Genomic DNA, 18,525 nt, shown 5'->3' with positions numbered 1-18,525 from the left:
AATCTGTGCAAACTATCTAATAACTCCTACTCATCTCCATTGATTTTCCATAGCCGCTAGGAAATCGAAAAGAAGGCTCCGCCTCCTCAACTTTGTAAAGGGAGATTTCGGGCTCTGATTGGTCTAGAAGCATGATCGACATATCTATAGAGAGCTTATGCTGCCTTCACGTGCTATCGGAAATTTCCTAATTCCCACTTTAGAAGTCGTGATTACGAGCTTGTTGCATTCAAGTGCTTTGTTGTCGGAGTGAACAGGAATCATGGTTATTCTTGCCTATTTATTGGGAAAATCTTATTAAAACCAACATCATATGTAGTCTCCCATGCACCGACAACCATATAAAAATTCCAGATAGTCCGCTTTCTGCTGATTCTGTAATTTCAGTCAAATGCAGGCTATTTTCGCTGAGTACCAAACATACAACACGCTTCATATGATTATTCTTACATGTAAATATGTACTACATTAATGTCAAGACAAGACGACCTAAAAAAAAACAATAAAACCACACCTGCCACAGCAGTAGTTCTCCCCGCCACCATGTTTAAAGCTTATGACACGCCCATCTCGGGAGTTGGGGTATCAAAATTATTTCCGAACTTCCCAGTGGTAAACACGACATCAGAGGGTGTTCATGTGCAATTTTTACCTAGGAAACTCGTATTTACGATAATTCCGATAGCACGTGAAGGCAGCATTAGATACTCAGCTTTTTTTATGTATGACGCAATACGTGATGACGTCATCAAAAATTGCGGCTAACAAAGACGATCAAAACTAAGAATAATAAGAGTATTTGTCTGCATCACATGTTTTGATCTGGACATCGTGACATATTACAGTGTCATTTGGCCATGCATGCTCACAGACATGTGAAAATGGTCTCATTTTGAAGAAAACAACCCAAGGAACGAGCTGATATAGCGCTTGAAGCTATTAGCTCCACAACGCGTTATTGATCCGAACAGGAATATGACTCATGTGTTTGCTTGTTCAAAGGAGTCATTTCCATCTTCGTGATTCTTTTGATAATAACGTTACTGTAACGTGTTGGATCTGTGAAATATTCCTGAGGTTAAGAGCTTTCATTTGATATATGACTTGTCTATGTTTGGTGATATTGTGTGATATAAATATGATATTTAATATTATTCATATTATTTTTTTCAAGGGGGGGTCATTTTTTGGGGGGAAATTCAGACCTTATTATCTTTTTCTTGTAACATAAATGCAAAAGTGATTGGGTTATCAAGAAAGCTGAGGTTCTAATCTTTCAAACGATACCATATATGTCTAGTTTTGTGCTGTACAACTTTTAGATTTTTTCAAATGATTATGATGATATAATATTGGACCCACGGTTGGGTCGGTGAGGGGGTGCAGTCCTATGGCATGGATTTTTTATTTTATTTTATAATGTATTCTGAGGTGTACTTATATTGTTAGTATAATTTTTACATCATAAAATGTAGGGCTGTAACGATTTGACCAACAATAAAAACCTCGATTAATTGAACATTTGACCTCGATTACGATTAATGAACGATTATTTAGCTTTTTTTTGGGGGGGGGGGCACTTTTTGAGTAAGTTCACTAATTAGGTTTGTACTGTAAATATTTTCTACTGTTACAGGTGGATTTTTTTTTCTAATGAAAAAGTGCATTTCTTTGTGATTTTAAAATACTTGAAGGAAATGGTTGACTTTCAGCAGTTTGTGATTGTCTATGGGGCAGATTTCTGCTTGTTGTACATCAGATACAGATACATTAGCACAGTAGTAGACCTACATTACATTTATCTGGATGCATTAATGAGAGAGTGATTGTGTGTGTGAATTACTCATACCGTCTCTATTCATTATGAAACTGTGGTTTGTACTTACTTCAAATGTATTAAAATGTATGCTATAACAGTTGAGTTTCTAAGCTACTTTAGTGACTTACTTTAGTCACAGGACAGCGTTTACACTGCGTTTCTGCGCTCCTCTGCGCGCGATCTTCACGTGATGTGCGAGCTTCTGTCTCTGAGTGTTCGTTTGTCACAATATATCAGGCATTAGTTCAACATAATACACATCTGATGGTCGAAACTCGCTTTAATGTTAAAACTGGCAGGGCTTAAACCACATACAAATGACAAGCTTTGTGAGGACGCAGGTGACAGAGGTCTGCCTTCAGGGCGCACGCGCGCGCGTTGTCGGAGACGCGACACGGCTCGGCTCTGTGTCACAGAAAAAAGCTGAGCACTGAACGGAAGTTTCAGTACGGAAGTTTTCCGTATTGTTGTTTTTGAATAGTCCACAATCCCTTTAAATGTTGAAACTGGCAAGCCTTTAAACGCATACTTGACAAACTTTATGAGCACGAAAGTGAAAGCGGCTTCGGGGCTTGCGCGCGCCGTCTCTCTCTGTGTGTGTGTGTGTGTGTGTGTGTGTGTGTGTCAGCGCGTAGGCTATAAGAACAGCAATTAACTGACCTGTATAAACTGTGTAAAACATGCAGTTACTATAGTGATTTTGGGCATCTATAAACACAGATAACTGCTCCTGCATCTCTGTGTGCCTTCAAACTGCACTTGATGTGACTGACGGGGCGGAGTCACGTGAAAACCGAAATAACCGACATGGGAAAAAAAGGTCGGTTAGAGGTTCTGAATGTCGGTTTCGGTTATTTTTCGATTAATCGTACAGCCCTAATAAAATGTCATAATTTAGAAATAAAAGGCTTTTTTTCTATACTGATTTTTGCCCTCTGGCTGAATGCCCTGTTTCAAGGGGCATGTCTGCTGTGAGACTTTAGTAAAAACGGCCACGGTTGTGATTGGCTGACATCTTTGCATTTGAAATGAGTATCAGATCTTTTAGCGGAGGGGGCATGGTTTAACGAGGTCTACGAAGCACGAGCAGGCACGAGCCTGCCAGAGAGACGGATGGACCTGAGTTCACTTCTCATCAGTTCTCTCAGCACGTCTGAGTTCAGTGAACCTGTTGTAGTTACTTGCATATACTTCAGGTTATTAGTTTATTTCTAGTCGGAGGGATTGTCACTCATGTCAGAAAGTTAGTAACTTTAGTAAATGATGGATCAGCGCTGACTCGAGACGCGAACCGTTTAGAACGATTCAGTCCGATTTGGTGAACTGTTTCAAACAGGTCACTAAAAAGAACCGGTTCAAAAGAACGATTTGTTCGCGAACCGGACATCAATGTACCAGAGACGGAGCGATTGCTAACAAAGTTGTAACTACTGAGTTGTGAGAGCGCTGTCAGTGCGAGTTTATTTTGTTTGTATCTGAGAGTTCTGAATAAACACGAGTCCCAGTCACGCCGAGCCCGTGTTCCTCCTTATTCCAACTTTGTAACACATGTAATGTACCATTACAGCTGTCGAGATGAACGAGTTACGAGTAAGTGTTGATTATAGCATTATTTGTAGATTTTTTGATATTTTCCTATCATATGAAAAGTGTCAGTGACGTGCATAGAGTACACAGCGCAAACAAAGACACAACAGCAGTAATCGAATGTAATCCAGTTTATTGTGGGGATAGCTGGCTAGCCTAGCCCTGATACGCTCATGCTTAGCCCCCGTCTGCTTAATCTCGCGCAGCGCATGGTGCCTCCACTGTGGGCAAGATGCAGTACTGGGGGTCGGTGATGTTGAAGGCCGACCGGTCAGTGCAGCCTGAGCTTCGGCGTGCGTGAGGTTTATCTCTAAATATGTGGCTCTGCAGATGTTGAGCAGAAACGTCTCAGTTACGTATGGTAACCCTCGTTCCCTGAAGGAGGGTCCGACGAATTGGGATCACTTCAGGGAGCCCCTATCAGCTTCGAGATATAGAGAACAGGCAAATGGGCCATTGGCGTGTGAGATTTGCATCTCACGCTCCGCCCCTCACTGCGGGTATAAACAGGAAGCGAGAGCAGCACACTATTGTTTTTCACTGAGGAGCCGAACTAGTGTCTCGGCCATGCAGTGATGGTACAGCCACTGTGGCTACGGGACGTACGTCTCCGTTCCCTGAGGGTTACCATATGTAACTGAGACGTTCCCTTTCAGTCGGTCACGTTCAACGTACGTCGGACGTCACCGACGAATTGAGATCCCTTTGGAAAACGGCACAGTTACTACCACTTCCAGCGCCCAGCGAAGAGCCCCTCTGACCCCGTCTGTTCCGGGCGGGAAAACTCATGCAGGGACAGTCACACTGCTGTTCCGCAAGACCCACTCAGCAGACTATTGGATAACGCTGGGAAGCGTGCCCGGAGGGCCGCTGCGGAAGCCACATCATGCCCGGAGGGAGTTACCATGTGAATAATACACGTATGGACTGGCCTTGGGGAGTGCAATATACGGAAGTCCCAGGGGTTGGCCCCAGCCAATTACGGCGGGAGAACAACACCGCACTGGGACGGCAGAGGAGCTCTGTTGAGGGAAAGACACGAGCTTGCCGTAGGGAGCTGTACCATGGAAGAATACACATATGGGACCGCCGTGGGGGTCACAACATATGGAACCCAGCCTAACACAAGTTCCACCAATGCATACGAGTGTTAAAAGCTGGCGTCGGATGCTCCGCCACATCCGACTGCCGCGGGTTGCGGAGGACTCTACAGGGTTCGTCAGGGAACTCGACTGGAGCAGATAAGCGCACATATCCGTTCCATGGGGAACTACACGCAGGCTATAGAATCTAGCAAACGTGTTAGGTGTCACCCAGCCTGCAGCTCTACAATATCTGTCAGCGAGGTGCCATGAGCCAATGACCAGGAAGAAGCAACACCCCTAGTGGAGTGGGCTCTTAACCCGAGCGGGCAGGGCACGTCTTGGGTTTCATACGCCAAGACGATGGCATCCACTATCCAGTGGGCCATCCTCTGCTTGGAGACAGCCTTTCCCTTCTGCCGTCCTCCGGAACAGACAAATAGCTGCTCTGAGGTCCTGAAGCTTTGTGTTCTGCGACGTAAGTCCGCAGGGCGCGGACCGGACAGAGAAAAGCTAGGGCTGGGTCTGCCTCCTCCAAAGGCAGCGCTTGCAGGCTCACAACCTGGTCCCAGAAGGGAGTGGTGGGAACCTTGAGCAGATATCCAGGCTGGGGTCTCAGGATTACATGAGAATTACCAGGCCCGAACTCCAGGCACGATTCAACGACCGAAAATGCATGCAGGTCCCCTACCCTCTTGATAGAGGCCAATGCAGTCAGGAGTACTGTCTTTAGAGACAGGATTTTCAACTCTGCCAACTGCAAAGGCTCAAAGGGCACTCTCTGTAGTGCGGTTAGGACCAGAGTTAAGTCCCAAGAGGGTATAGAGGGAGGGCGAGGCAGATTTAGTCTCCTCGCCCTCCTCAGGAACCTGACGATTAGATTGTGCTTCCCAACAGACTTACCATCTACCATGTTATGGTTTGCGGAGATAGCGGCAACATAAACTTTGAGGGTGGAGGGAGACAGCCTTCGCTCCAATCCATCTTGTAGGAAGGAAAGCACAACCGATCGAGCATCTCCGGGGGTCTTCTCGGCGAGAAGAACACCAATCGACGAACAGGTTCCACTTCAACGCATAGAGGTGCCTCATAGAGGGAGCTCTAGCGGAAGTGATGGTGTCTACCACATTCTGTGGCAGGCCACCTAGAACCTCCACATCCCGTCCAGGGACCAGACATGGAGTTTCCAGAGGTCCGGACGCGGGTGCCAAAGGGTGCCCCGTCTCTGAGTCAGGAGGTCCTTCCTCAGAGGAATGGGCCAAGGAGGTGCTGTCACGAGGAACACTAGTTCCGGGAACCAAGTCCGGTCGGGCCAATACAGGGCAACCAACAGGACTTGCTCCTCGTCCTCCCTGACGTTGCACAGTGTCTGTGCAAGAAGGCTCACTGGGGAAAATGCATATTTGCGTAGGCCCCGGGGCCAGCTGTGTGCCAGAGCACCCGAGCCGAGGGTCCCCTCGGTCAGGGTGTAAAACAACTGGCAGTGGGTCGTGTCTGGGGTGGCAAACAGGTCTATCTGTGCGGTCCCGAAGCCACTCCAGATCAGCTGGACCACCTGGGGATGGAGTCTCCACTCTCCCAGGAACACGTGAGAGCTCGTCGGCTGCACGATTGAGCAGGCCCGGAATGTAAATGGCATGAAGCGACGTCAGATGCTTCTGACTCTAGAGGAGGAGGAGATGGCGGGCGAGTTGTGACATGCGACGGGAGCGTAGACCACCCTGTTTTCTTTGACGTATGCAACGGCCGCCGTGCTGTCTGTGCTTGCCTCTGAGCGGCTCCTTGAAGCGGCTGAGTGCAAGACGAACTGCTAACAACTCCAGGCAATTGATATGCCATTGCAGTTGAGGAAATGCTCTTTCACCAGTGCTGAAGCACCCAGGGGAAGACCGCGGCAGCGGTGAGCACGCGGTCGCGCTGATTGTGCCTTTTCGCCAACACAAAGCGTCCCTCTCGTTCTCTGGAGTATCTCTCTTGTAGATAGGCTCTCTTTTAGAAAAGCAGTCTTGCTTCATCAACGCCGTTTGGCTCTGAAGTGAATGACAATAGTGTGCTGCTCTCGCTTCCTGTTTATACCCGCAGTGCGGGGCGGAACGCGAGATGCAAATCTCGCACGCCAATGGCCCATTGGCCTGTTCTCTATATCTCGAAGCTTATAGGGGCTCCCTGAAGTGATCCCAATTCGTCTGTGACGTATGTCGAACGTGACCGAATGAAAGGGAACTCACGACTGTATGCACATTTAAGAACAGATAGACGCGACGAGGACATACAAAAACACTGACTCACAAGATAGAAAACACGAAAACACTGTTCTCTGTCAAGAGAGAGAGAAGCTGCAGCGTGTGCACGAATAATAAAGTTCTGTGTGGACTTGAATAATTAGCTACACATCAGAAATCACTGATCACAGATCAGAAGGAACTGAAAAAAGACTTCTGTTTTCATCTGTACATCCAAACACTGAGAAACTGCCAGCATTCACTTGTTCACAAGCCATGATCTCTCAAGGACAAACAAATATGGTGATCGCATGGGCGTGCCAAATTCTCTGGGCGGAGGAAACCATTCCTTTTATGACGTCATAACAGGCAAATTCAAGATCAGCTCGTCTGGGCTGTCATTTTCTCAAAGGCAGAGAAAGACACCCAGAACTCGGTTTACACCGGCTAGGGGAACTCATATTAATGTTGAAAAACCTCATAAAATGAAAATGTAATGCAATGGGACCTTTAAGAACCTCTAAAAATGTCCAGTCACTTGTAAAACATCCATTATAATAGAATGAATTATTAGTGATTCATATGTTGCAAACAAAAACTATTTTTTCAATGTAAGATCTAAGAAAGTAATGCAGTATAGTATTCTCAACTTTTGTCTGCTGTAATTATTGTGTATTGTATTCCTGCAAGTTTACTGTTTTAGTTTCTGTTTATCTACAGACTTACAACCATGCTACTTTGTTAATTGGTTTACACATGCATAAAATATGTTTTATTATTTTAAACAAATTAAATTCATACATGGGTCTATGACAGCTGAAAGGGCACATTTCTATGAATGAAAGCTCACATACAATTTGGAACATTTACATTAATGCATTTGGCAGATTATCTAAAGAGACTTCCATTAGATTCAAGGTTTACATTTTATCATTTAATGCATTATCTGGTAATCGAACCCAAGGCCCTTGTGTTGCTGGTGCCATGATATATTTTTTGAGGAAATTAATTTAGTTTATTTTGGATTAATAGGTAACTATTTTGTTCTTTTACATTAACATGCCCACATAGGCAATTCACACACATACAGTTCATACTGTACATACACACATCAAGAAAACCGAACCTCTGATTGAAACCTGTTCTTCACTAAATTCTACACAACTCCCATAACCTGCGTGTTTGCTTATTAAATATCTAATTGATTATCATTTTAACTGCCAATAATTGTGCAGTTCTCTCAGCTCTGTTTAACATATTTTACCAGATTAAAATCCATTCGACATAATTCTGCAGATTTCCCTCCAAAACCAGAGCAGTACTAGTGGACTCCATCTCTGCCGACTGGTTAGGAAAATTACTTTTGGTCATTATGTCATTTAATCGTGCCATATTTTAACTGCAAAATACACAAGCACCATTTTCTGCACATTCTTGCAGAAAAAGTCAAACATTTACTCTGTTAAAACTAAGTGCAGATCTCCTAAACACTACAGCTGGAGCGCATCTCAAATACTTACCTTCAATAAAGAGATAAAAACATCTGCTATAAAATCTCTATTGTACGCTGGAGATCTCTTCACCCCGGAGGAGCACAGAATGCAGATTCCTGAAAATTCCTGCTTCCGTTCGCAAGATCCTCCTCATTCAGCAGAAACACAGGATTATTTAGCAGTTCATTACAGAGATTCAGCTGAAAACAGACACACGCAGGTTTATCTGCCCTCTGACATCAGCAGCAAGATAATTTCTTTATCTAGATGCTCTCGAGGCGTCATTAACCTACGTTCAGACTTTAAAACGCACTCTGAGGTCATGTGCTGAGCGAATTAATAATCACACTTTAATGTCTGATGTGACCTTTTCCCCCCTAGGTTACACTCTTTTCTTGGACAGTTAAACTGACATCCAGTGTGTTATTAGGTCAGCCAATCACAGTGTGTGATCAGAGTTTCTGTAATTAAAATTATTTTACTTATAAAAAATAAAAAAAACTTTATTCAACAATTTATTTTTGTTTGTTTTTTTGCGCACAAAAAGTATTCTTGTCGCTTCATAAAATTAAGTTTGAACTACTGTAGTCACATGGACTATGTTAACAATGTCTCTACAACCTTTCTGGGCCTTGGAAGTGACAATTAAATAGCTGTCTATGGAGGGGTCAGAGAGCTCTCGGATTTCATCAAAAATATCTTCCTCTGTGTTTCGAAGATGAATGAAGGTCTTACGGGTTTGGAACGACATGATGGTGAGTAATTAATGACATAATTAAAATGCTTGGGTGATCGAACCAACTTTACTTTAAGTACATCTTTGCATGTAATTTCATGTATTGAATATATTGACAAGCATTGATGGTAAATTAAAATATACTTTAATGAAACTTGTATGACATGCATTTAAATATACATTTGTAAGGATGCATTTTAGGCGCAATTTAGTACATTAAAATATATTAACTTTAAATGTAATGTCAAATAACACACTACAGTTATAATTATAACAAGTACTTTAGTTTTACATGTGCTTTAGTATTTTAGTCAACACATCAAAATAAGTGTATTTTTTAAGCATGACGAATGATTATTAAAACAATTATATAAAATGTACTTTAAAGTAAAACTTTTTTAAAAGTACTTAAGTGTGTTAAGAAACAGTCATGAAAGTATACTCTCTTTAAGTACACTTAAGTGACCTTTTATTCATTAATATTATATTATCTGCAGGTACAGTTTTAAAAAAATATATACATAAGTACATTACATGTGCCTATTCAATACAATTAAGTGTACTTCTTTTTCACAAGGGTCAAAAACAGTATTCAGTTACGCTGGTAAATATTAAGCTTAATATTAATATTAATATTAATATTAATATTAATTTACTTAAACAACACTTAATATTCCTTTCAAACATTTGATTTTACAAACTTTGTCCAGTTCTCCCTTTGAAGTTCTCATTGTATGAAACTGGTGGAAGGTCTGCCAATCAGATACAAGCTTAATGTTCTGAGAAAGAGCTTGGTGTTTTGGTGTGTGATGTACATCGGATCAGTGATGGTCTACGTCAGTCATGAGTTCAGTGCAGAGTAAAATTAACATGAGTTATTACAGTAACACACATGCATGACAGAGCTAATCTGTGTCACACTGTCATTAGGTGTGTGTGTGTCACTAAAATCTTCTGTGAAATGTAATTTTACTTTGACTCTTCTGTCTGGTGTTGAAGGGAGCCATTCATCACCAGACTCAATGAATAACACATCACAACACAGCGATCATTACTCACATAAACACACACTGTCTGTCTCTCTAACTGTCTCGCTCTCTCTGGATGGAGAACAGATCACTGTGTCTTTTGGAGTGAATAAATCATAACAGTTTGCCTCACGTCGCTCAGAAACTCTCTGCTGCTCTTGTCAGAACAGACGTGTGTTTATTCCAGGATCATTTCAGAAACCCGTCCAGAAGAATTCACGTTTTTTCTTCCTGTGACTTCCTTAAAGGTATAGTTCTCCCAGAACATTCTGTCAGAATTTCCTTGTGATAAAGAAGTGTGCTTAATTGTATTGGATTGAATTGTATTGTCATATCTTTCAAGTGTGTATATATATACTGTACACCGTACAATACATACATACATACACCGATCAGGCATAACATTATGAAGTGAATAACACTGATTATCTCTTCATCACGGCACCTGTTAGTGGGTGGGATATATTAGGCAGCAAGTGAACATTTTGTCCTCAAAGTTGATATGTTAGAAGCAGGAAAAATGGGCAAGCGTAACAGAGAGTTTGACAAGGGCCAGACATGATGGCTAGATGACTGGGTCAGAGCATCTCCAAAACTGCAGCTCTTGTGTATCATATGTGGTGGAATCGCTAAATCAATGTTTCAACGGCGGAAAGACCTCAATATAACTGCTTGTAAACTAAACAATGTCATGTAGCATCACATTTATCTCAGGCAGTCAGCGAGTGTGAAAAGCTGCCGCTCAGGGTGTTGCGCTCACGGCTGGCTATGTTCAGTGAGACCGGCCAAGCCCGCGAGCCCCAGGGTTCTGGGCCCGCTGTTGCTGAGGCACGGCGGCGCCGTAGATCATGGGGCTCGCAGCGGGACCTCGTGACAGGATATGGGACTGCTGAGGCACTTTCCCTATCCTCGTCTGAGGATTCCGATGTTCTCCCCGTTCTCCAATGAGTTGTGTAGGTCCTGGGATAAACCCTATTCGGCCAGACTCACCAGCCCTCCAGTACTTGACTTCGGTAACGTACTGGGGGCGGCCGAACAGGGTTATGGGACACTGCCGAGGGTAGAGGAGGCTCTCACGAGCTACCTCTCTCCCGAGGCCGCTTCGTCCCTGAAGACCCCGGTATTGCCCGCCAAACCAGCGCGCGATACATCAGCGCTGGTAGGGAGGGCATATATGGCGGCTGGGCGGGCTGGTAGTTGCCTGCACACTATGGCGGTGTTGCAGGCCTACCAGGCCGACCTCCTCAGGGACCTCGACGAGGGCGGGGGCCCGTCTCCGGACGATGTCCTCGAACTCAGGAAGGCCACCGATTTGTCTCTCCGCATCGCCTAGGAGACGGCCCGTTCCATCGGCCGCTCCATGGCGGGTATGGTGTGTGTGGAGAGGCATTTATGGTTAAACCTGTCGGGGATGAAGGAGAGAGAGAAACACTTTCTCCTAGATTCCCCGGTCTCGCCTTCTGGGCTTTTCGGCGGCGCGGTTAACACCGTCGTCGAGAGGTTCCAAGAGGTGAGAAAGCAGGCGGCGGCCTTCCAGCAGTATCTCCCTCGTCGATCCAGCTCTTCGGGGAAGGCTGTCTCAAAGGGACAGCCTCGGCCGTCTACTAGCTCCTCGCACCGGCAGGTGCAGAAAGAGAGCGTTGCTTCTCGCGCCTCTCCTGAGGGAGCCTGGCAAAAGAGGCGGCGCTCTCGTGGCAAGCCTTCCGAGCCTAAGGTCGATCTGAGGACCGTCCTTCAGGCGAAGAAGGCTGCCACTAAGCGGTCCTAGCTGCGGCTGGATCGCTGAGAGCTGCCCCCCCCGGGACGGAACGACCAAGGTCGTCTTCCCCCCGGAGCTCTCGGGAGATGAGTGCTGTGTTCCCGCCGTCACAGACGCTTCGGGCCTCACTGATCTCCCGCACACGCGTGCTGTCTTCGCTGCCTCCAACAGGACTTGCGGCTGGACAGCAAACGTGTGCACCCACCGAAAATCGTTCCCGACTTCTCCCTGCCGGTCAGCCGCTTCAGGGGATCGGGAACGAGGCTCGGTTGAGGCGTATACTCGAGAGGCTGGTTCCCTTAGTAGATTATCTTGGCACATGGACATGCCTTCCGAGTGTATCTACATGGGTCCTGCAGACTGTAGAGCTGGGTTACAGACTACAGTTCGGTTCTCCTCCCCCGAAGTTCAACGGGGTGGTCCGGACTGTGGTCGGCCCAGAGCAGGTTCGGGTTATGGAACAAGAAGTACAGGCCCTGTTAGCCAAGGAAGCCATAGAGCGGGTTCCGTTGGCGAACAGGGACTCCGGGTTCTACAGCCGGTACTTTATAGTTCCCAAGAAGGATGGTGGGTTGCGTCCAATAATAGATCTCAGGCTCCTGAATCGGTCTCTGAGGAGATTCAGGTTCAGGATGCTCACAATTCCAGCCATCGTGAGTCAGATCCAGTCCGAGGACTGGTTCGTCACAATAGATCTAAAGGACGCATACTTACATATTTCCATCCTTCCAACCCACAGGAGGTTCCTGAGGTTCGCTTTCGGGGGCGAAGCGTACCAATATCGGGTTCTTCCCTTCGGCCTGGCACTCTCCCCTCGCACCTTCACCAAGTGTATGGATGCAGCACTGGCTCCGCTGAGACTCCAGGGCATCCGTATACTAAATTACATCGACGACTGGCTCATACTGGCCAGATCGTGCGAGATGGCGGTTCGGCATCGAGATGTCGTTCTGGCCCACATAAGATGCTTGGGGCTGAGACTCAACACGAAGAAAAGCGTGTTGACGCCCTCCCAGAGGACCACGTTCCTGGGAGTCGTATGGGATTCCACGTCGATGCGGGCACGTATGTCTCCCGCACGCGTGGAATCCATACTGGCGAAGGTCTCCAGAGTGAAGCCAGGCCGCAGCCTCACTGTGAAGCAGTTCCAGAGACTGCTGGGGCTCATGGCAGCAGCGTCCAACGTGATACCTTTTGGCCTGCTGCATATGAGACCCCTACAGTGGTGGCTGAGGGCCAAGGGGTTTTTCCCGAGGGGAAATCCATTTCGTATGATCAGGGTAACGCGCAGATGCCTTCGTTCCCTCGTCATATGGCGGAAACCTTGGTTCCTGTCCCAGGGGCCAGTGCTGGGAGCATCATGTTGCCGGAAAGCCGTTTCAACAGATGCCTCCCTCACTGGTTGGGGCGCGGTCATGGAAGGCCGCTTTGCGAGAGGTCTGTGGGAGACCCGGCATTCTTCATGGCATATCAACTGCCTGGAGATGCTGGCGGTCTACAAAGCTCTGAGGAGCTTTTACCCGGACCTCCGCGGCCACCATGTCCTGATACGCTCAGACAACACTTCGGTTGTCGCGTATCTCAATCACCAGGGGGGTTTGAGGTCGCGCCCTCTATGCAGACTGGCGCATCAAATCCTCCTGTGGTCCCAGGGGAAGTTATCGTCCCTCAGGGCGATCTACATTCCCGGGGACCAAAATCAGGGAGCAGACATTCTGTCGAGGCAGGGGCTGAGGCCCGGGGAGTGGCGACTCCACCCAGAGGTGGTGGAGGCCATGTGCGAGAGATTCGGCCCAGTGGAAGTGGACTTGTTCGCGTCTCGAGAGACGTCCCACTGTCCACTGTGGTTCTCTCTCAGGCACCCAGCCCCGTTGGGACTGGACGCCATGATGCAGACGTGGCCGAGGCTGCGTCTGTACGCATTTCCCCCGATCGCTCTGCTCCCGGGAGTTCTGGAGCGGGTCCGCCGGGAGGGTATCAGCCTGCTCGTAGTAGCACCCCGGTGGCCCACTCGAGTATGGTTCTCGGACATCATAGCTCTGCTAGACGGCTCTCCGTGGCAGGTTCCTCTGAGGAGGGATCTGCTCTCTCAGGCAGGGGGCACAATATTTCACCCCCGGCCAGAGTTGTGGAGCCTCTGGGTCTGGCCCCTGAGGGGGCTCGGTACCTAGAGGCGGGCCTGTCAGCAGAAGTAGTCGAGACCTTACTCAGCTCCAGGGCTCCTTCTACCAGGAGACTGTACAGCCTCAAGTGGAATGTATTTTCCACTTGGTGTAGAGAGCGTGAGGTGGATCCAGTTAACTGCCCAGTGGCTTCAGTGCTGGAGTTCCTCCAAGATCGCTTCTCCGCTGGTCTTACCCCGTCCACCCTGAAGGTGTACGTGGCTGCCCTTGGGGCTTTCTACGCACCTCTAGGTGATGGACCTTTGGGGAAGCACCACCTGGTTGTACAGTTCCTCCGTGGGGCTCGGAGGATGAGGCCAGTAGCTCGCTCCAGAGTCCCAACCTGGGACCTGGCGGTGGTTCTGGAAGGGCTGGCTGAGGCCCCCTTCGAGCCACTGGAGCTGGCTGAGCCTAAGAACCTGACTCTGAAGGTGGCCTTTCTCCTCGCCATTACCTCTCTGAGGAGAGTGGGAGATCTCCAGGCTTTGGCGATCATGCCAACCTGCCTGGAGTTTGCCCCCGGCGGAGTAAGGGCCATCCTTCACCCTAGACCGGGTTACATTCCCAAGGTTCCATCTCAGGGAGCCCGGTCTCTGGTTCTTCAGGCTTTCCATCCCCCTCCCCACCTGACGGCGGAAGAGGGGAGACTTCATCTGCTCTGCCCGGTTTATCTAGAGAAGTCTTCCCATTGGAGGAGGTCAGACCAGTTGTTGGTGTGCTTTGGCTCACCCAAGAAGGGGCTACCTGCGTCAACTCAGACGATCAGTAACTGGATCGTCCAGGCTATAGCCACGGCTTATAGGGTGCGCAATTTGCCTTCAACCATGGCCGTGAGGGCCCATTCCACCAGGAGCATGGCTTCTTCAGTGGCCCTCCTTTCTGGCGTCTCGCTTCAAGAGGTATGCGAGGCGGCGGGGTGGGCCACCCCGCACACCTTCAAGAGGTATGCGAGGCGGCGGGGTGGGCCACCCCGCACACCTTCATACGTTTTTACAGTCTGCACCTCCCGGTGACGCCTGGTGCTCAAGTTCTTGCGTCCTGAGTGTGCCTGGGTTTCCAGCTTCACACTGGGACGTGGGGGTGATTTGGTGTGGCCTAGTGGGTATTAACGTTCCCCAGAGTGTCGTCACTCGACGACGCAGTGCGAGTTCCCTCGAAGGGGAACGTCTCGGGTTATGACTATAACCCTTGTTCCCCGAGAAGGGAACGAAACACTGCGTCTCGTCGCCACACCTATCATGGTTAGAGCGCTTGCTTCATCGCAAAAGAGCTAGTGTGTGTTTGCATCAGCTTCCTTTTTGTATCTTCCGGGTATGCCGTCATCTACTACGTCACGACGCACCACCAATCAGATTGGCTTGATTTCATTCATACTTCAAATGCATAACGCTGTGGGCGTTCCCCAGAGTGTCGTCACTCGACGACGCAGTGTCTCGTTCCCTTCTCGGGGAACAAGGGTTATAGTTATAACCCGAGACGTTTTCTTTTACATCACGTGGATGGTCGTGCGTGTGTGCGTTTCTCACCTGGGGAACACATGGCACCAGGATGCACTATGGGAAGAAGGCAAGCCAGCGGAGGCAGTGTGAAGCTTGGGAAGGGCAATGTTCTGCTGATGTTAGTTTGACACGTACCACCTACCTCTGTTCATTTAACTTTCTAATCATCAAATAATCCTGATAAAGTATCACCTTTTCTACAGAAATATAATGCAGCACAACTGTTTTCAACATTGATAATAATAATAAATGTTTTTTGAGCGTCAAATCAGCATATAATTATTTCTGAAGGCTCATGTGACACTAAAGAGTAATGATGCTGAAAATTCAGCTTTGGGATCACAGGAATAAATTACATTTTAGATAAAATATGTTCAAATAGAAAACAGTTATTTAGTATATTTCTCAATATTATTGTTTTTACTGTATTTTTGAACAAAAATAAATGCAGACTTGGTGAGCAAAAGAGACATCTTTCAAAAACATTAAGAAATTGTAATTTTGACAGTTACTGTACACACACACACACACACACACACACTTGTAAGATTACAAAACAATACACTTCAATACAATTAAGCGTACTTCTTTATCACAAAGGAATGATGGCAGAATGGGTGAACTACACCTTTAAGGAAGTCACAGTAAGTATAGAATAATAAGTATAGGTAATAAAAAAGTACTTGATGATAATTTTAACTGCAGTGTGTTATTCAACATTACATTTAAATGTAATATATTTTAAATGTACTAAAACTTATTAATACATGATATACGTTTCAACAGAAATTACCTTAAAGTGTTTTCTATATTTTTTCCACTTTAAAAAGTATTCTTATTTTGATGTTTAATGTGTTTAGATTTGATATTTTTTTTACAATAAACCTGCAGCTAAGGGCCTATAAACATTACATTCAGTTCCCTTTCAGTCGGTCACGTTCGACGTAGGAGGACCGGGGGGCCCTGACTGGTGTCAATACTCTGCCTCTGGCTCTCCGGAGTCCAGCGGTACCCACATTTTCAGAGCAGTTTCCTCTCTCCCTGGGCCCCAAGAAGGCCAGGTTGGCAGTGTGCGACGCCCCCGGGCCTTGTCACTTCTTTCCTCCCCTCCCTTCGCCAGGGGGCAGCAGTTTGGGCACCGAGAACGCCCCCGGGCCTTCTCACCCACACTCTGCCCCACCCTGGAATACTCAGACAACACTCCGGGCCGCCTCCGGGCCTCCCGAGTCGGGTCTGTCTATTCCGTCTCGCTGCTTCACCCCGGGTACGTCTGTGGTGCCGTTGGTCCCGCTTGTGCGGTCTCTGGGGGCTTGGCTTCAGCTCCCCAGGCCGTCTCGCTGGCTCATCCGTACCATCAGACTCGGCTACGCGATTCAGTTCGCTCACCGGCCTCCCAAGTACAAGGGCATCCTCTTCACCTCCGTGCAGAAGCAGCGATGCTCAGGTCTTGCGGTCAGAGATCGATGTCCTACTGGCGAAGGACGCGGTCGAGCCGATTCCTCCAGCCGTTATGAAGGCGGGGTTCTACAGCCCCTACTTCATTGTACCCAAGAAAGGGGGTGGGTTACGGCCAATCTTGGACCTGCGTATCCTGAACCGGGCCCTGCACAAGCTCCCGTTCCGGATGCTAACGCAGAAACGCATTTTTGGTATGCATCCGTCCCCAAGATTGGTTCGCAGCGATCGACCTGACGGATGTGTACTTTCATGTCTCTATCCTTCCTCGACACAGACCGTTCCTACGCTTTGCGTTCGAGGGGTAGGCACATCAGTACAAAGTCCTGCCCTTCGGGCTGTCGCTGTCGCCTCGCGTCTTCACGAAAGTCGCAGAGGCAGCCATTGTTCCGCTCAGAGAACGCGGCGTTCGCATCCTCAACTATCTCGACGACTGGCTCATACTCGCCCAGTCTCGGGCGCAGTTGTGCGATCACAGGGACATGGTGCTCAGTCACCTCAGCCTGTTGGGCCTTCGGGTCAACCGAGAGAAGAGCAAACTCTGTCCCGCACAGAGGATCTCTTATCTCGGTATGGAGCTGGATTCGGTCAGCCAGACTGTGCGCCTCACGGAAGAGCGGGTCCGGTCGGTGTTGAACTGCTTGAATTTGTTCAAAGGCAGGACAGCGGTCCCACTGAAAATTTTTCAGAGGCTCCTGGGGCATATGGCATCTGCAGCTGCGGTAACGCCGCTCGGATTGCTTCATATGAGACCGCTTTAACACTGGCTTCATGGCCGAGTCCCGAGGTGGGCGTGGCAGAGCGGCCAGTACCGGGTCCCAGTGACTCCTTACTGCCGCCAAACTTTCAGCGCGTGGTCCGACGCTTCGTTTCTCCGAGCCGGGGTGCCCTTAGAACAAGTGTCCAGGCATGCTGTGCTCTTCACGGATGCCTCCTCCACTGGCTGGGGGGCCACGTACAACGGGCATGCAGTTTCAGGTCTGTGGACGCGACCTCAATTGCATTGGCATATCAATTGCCTCGAGTTGTTAGCAGTACACTTGGCACTGCGTGGCAAGCATGTACTGGTCCGTACGGACAACACTGCGGCCGTTGCGTACATCAACCGTCACGGTGGTCTACGCTCCCGTTGCATGTTCCAACTCGCCCGCCACCTCCTCCTTGGAGTCAGAAGCATCTGAGGTCGCTTCGTGCCATTTATATCCCAGGTGCAACCGGACATCCGACGAGCTCTCACGGCAGCCGACACCTCCGGGAGAGTGTAGACTCCATCCCCAGGCGGTCCAGCTGATATGGGACCTCTTTGGAGCCGCACAGGTAGACCTGTTTGCCTCTCCGGACTCGACCCATTGCCAGTGGTACTATTCCCTGACCGGCGGCACCCTCGGCACCCCCTCTACGAGGCGCCTCTACGCTCTGAAGTGGAACCTGTTCGTTGAATGGTGCTCTTCCCACCGGGAAGACCCCCGAAGGTGTTCGGTTAGTGTCGTGCTTTCTTTCCTGCAAGACGGGCTGGAGCGAAGGCTGTCTCCCTCCACCCTCAAAGTGTACGTCGCAGCAATAGCGGCGTATCATGACGCAGTCGAATGTAAGTCCTTGGGAAAGCACGACCTAATCGTCAGGTTCCTCAGAGGTGCGAGGAGGCTAAATCCTCCTCGTCCAAACTCGTTACCCTCTTGGGAC

The sequence above is a fragment of the Gobio gobio genome, assembly GCF_949357685.1.
Source record: "Gobio gobio genome assembly, chromosome: 2".
Taxonomy (NCBI): Eukaryota; Metazoa; Chordata; class Actinopteri; order Cypriniformes; family Gobionidae; genus Gobio; species Gobio gobio.
The sequence above is the reverse complement of the archived record's forward strand: the minus strand, read 5'-3'. Positions refer to the sequence as shown.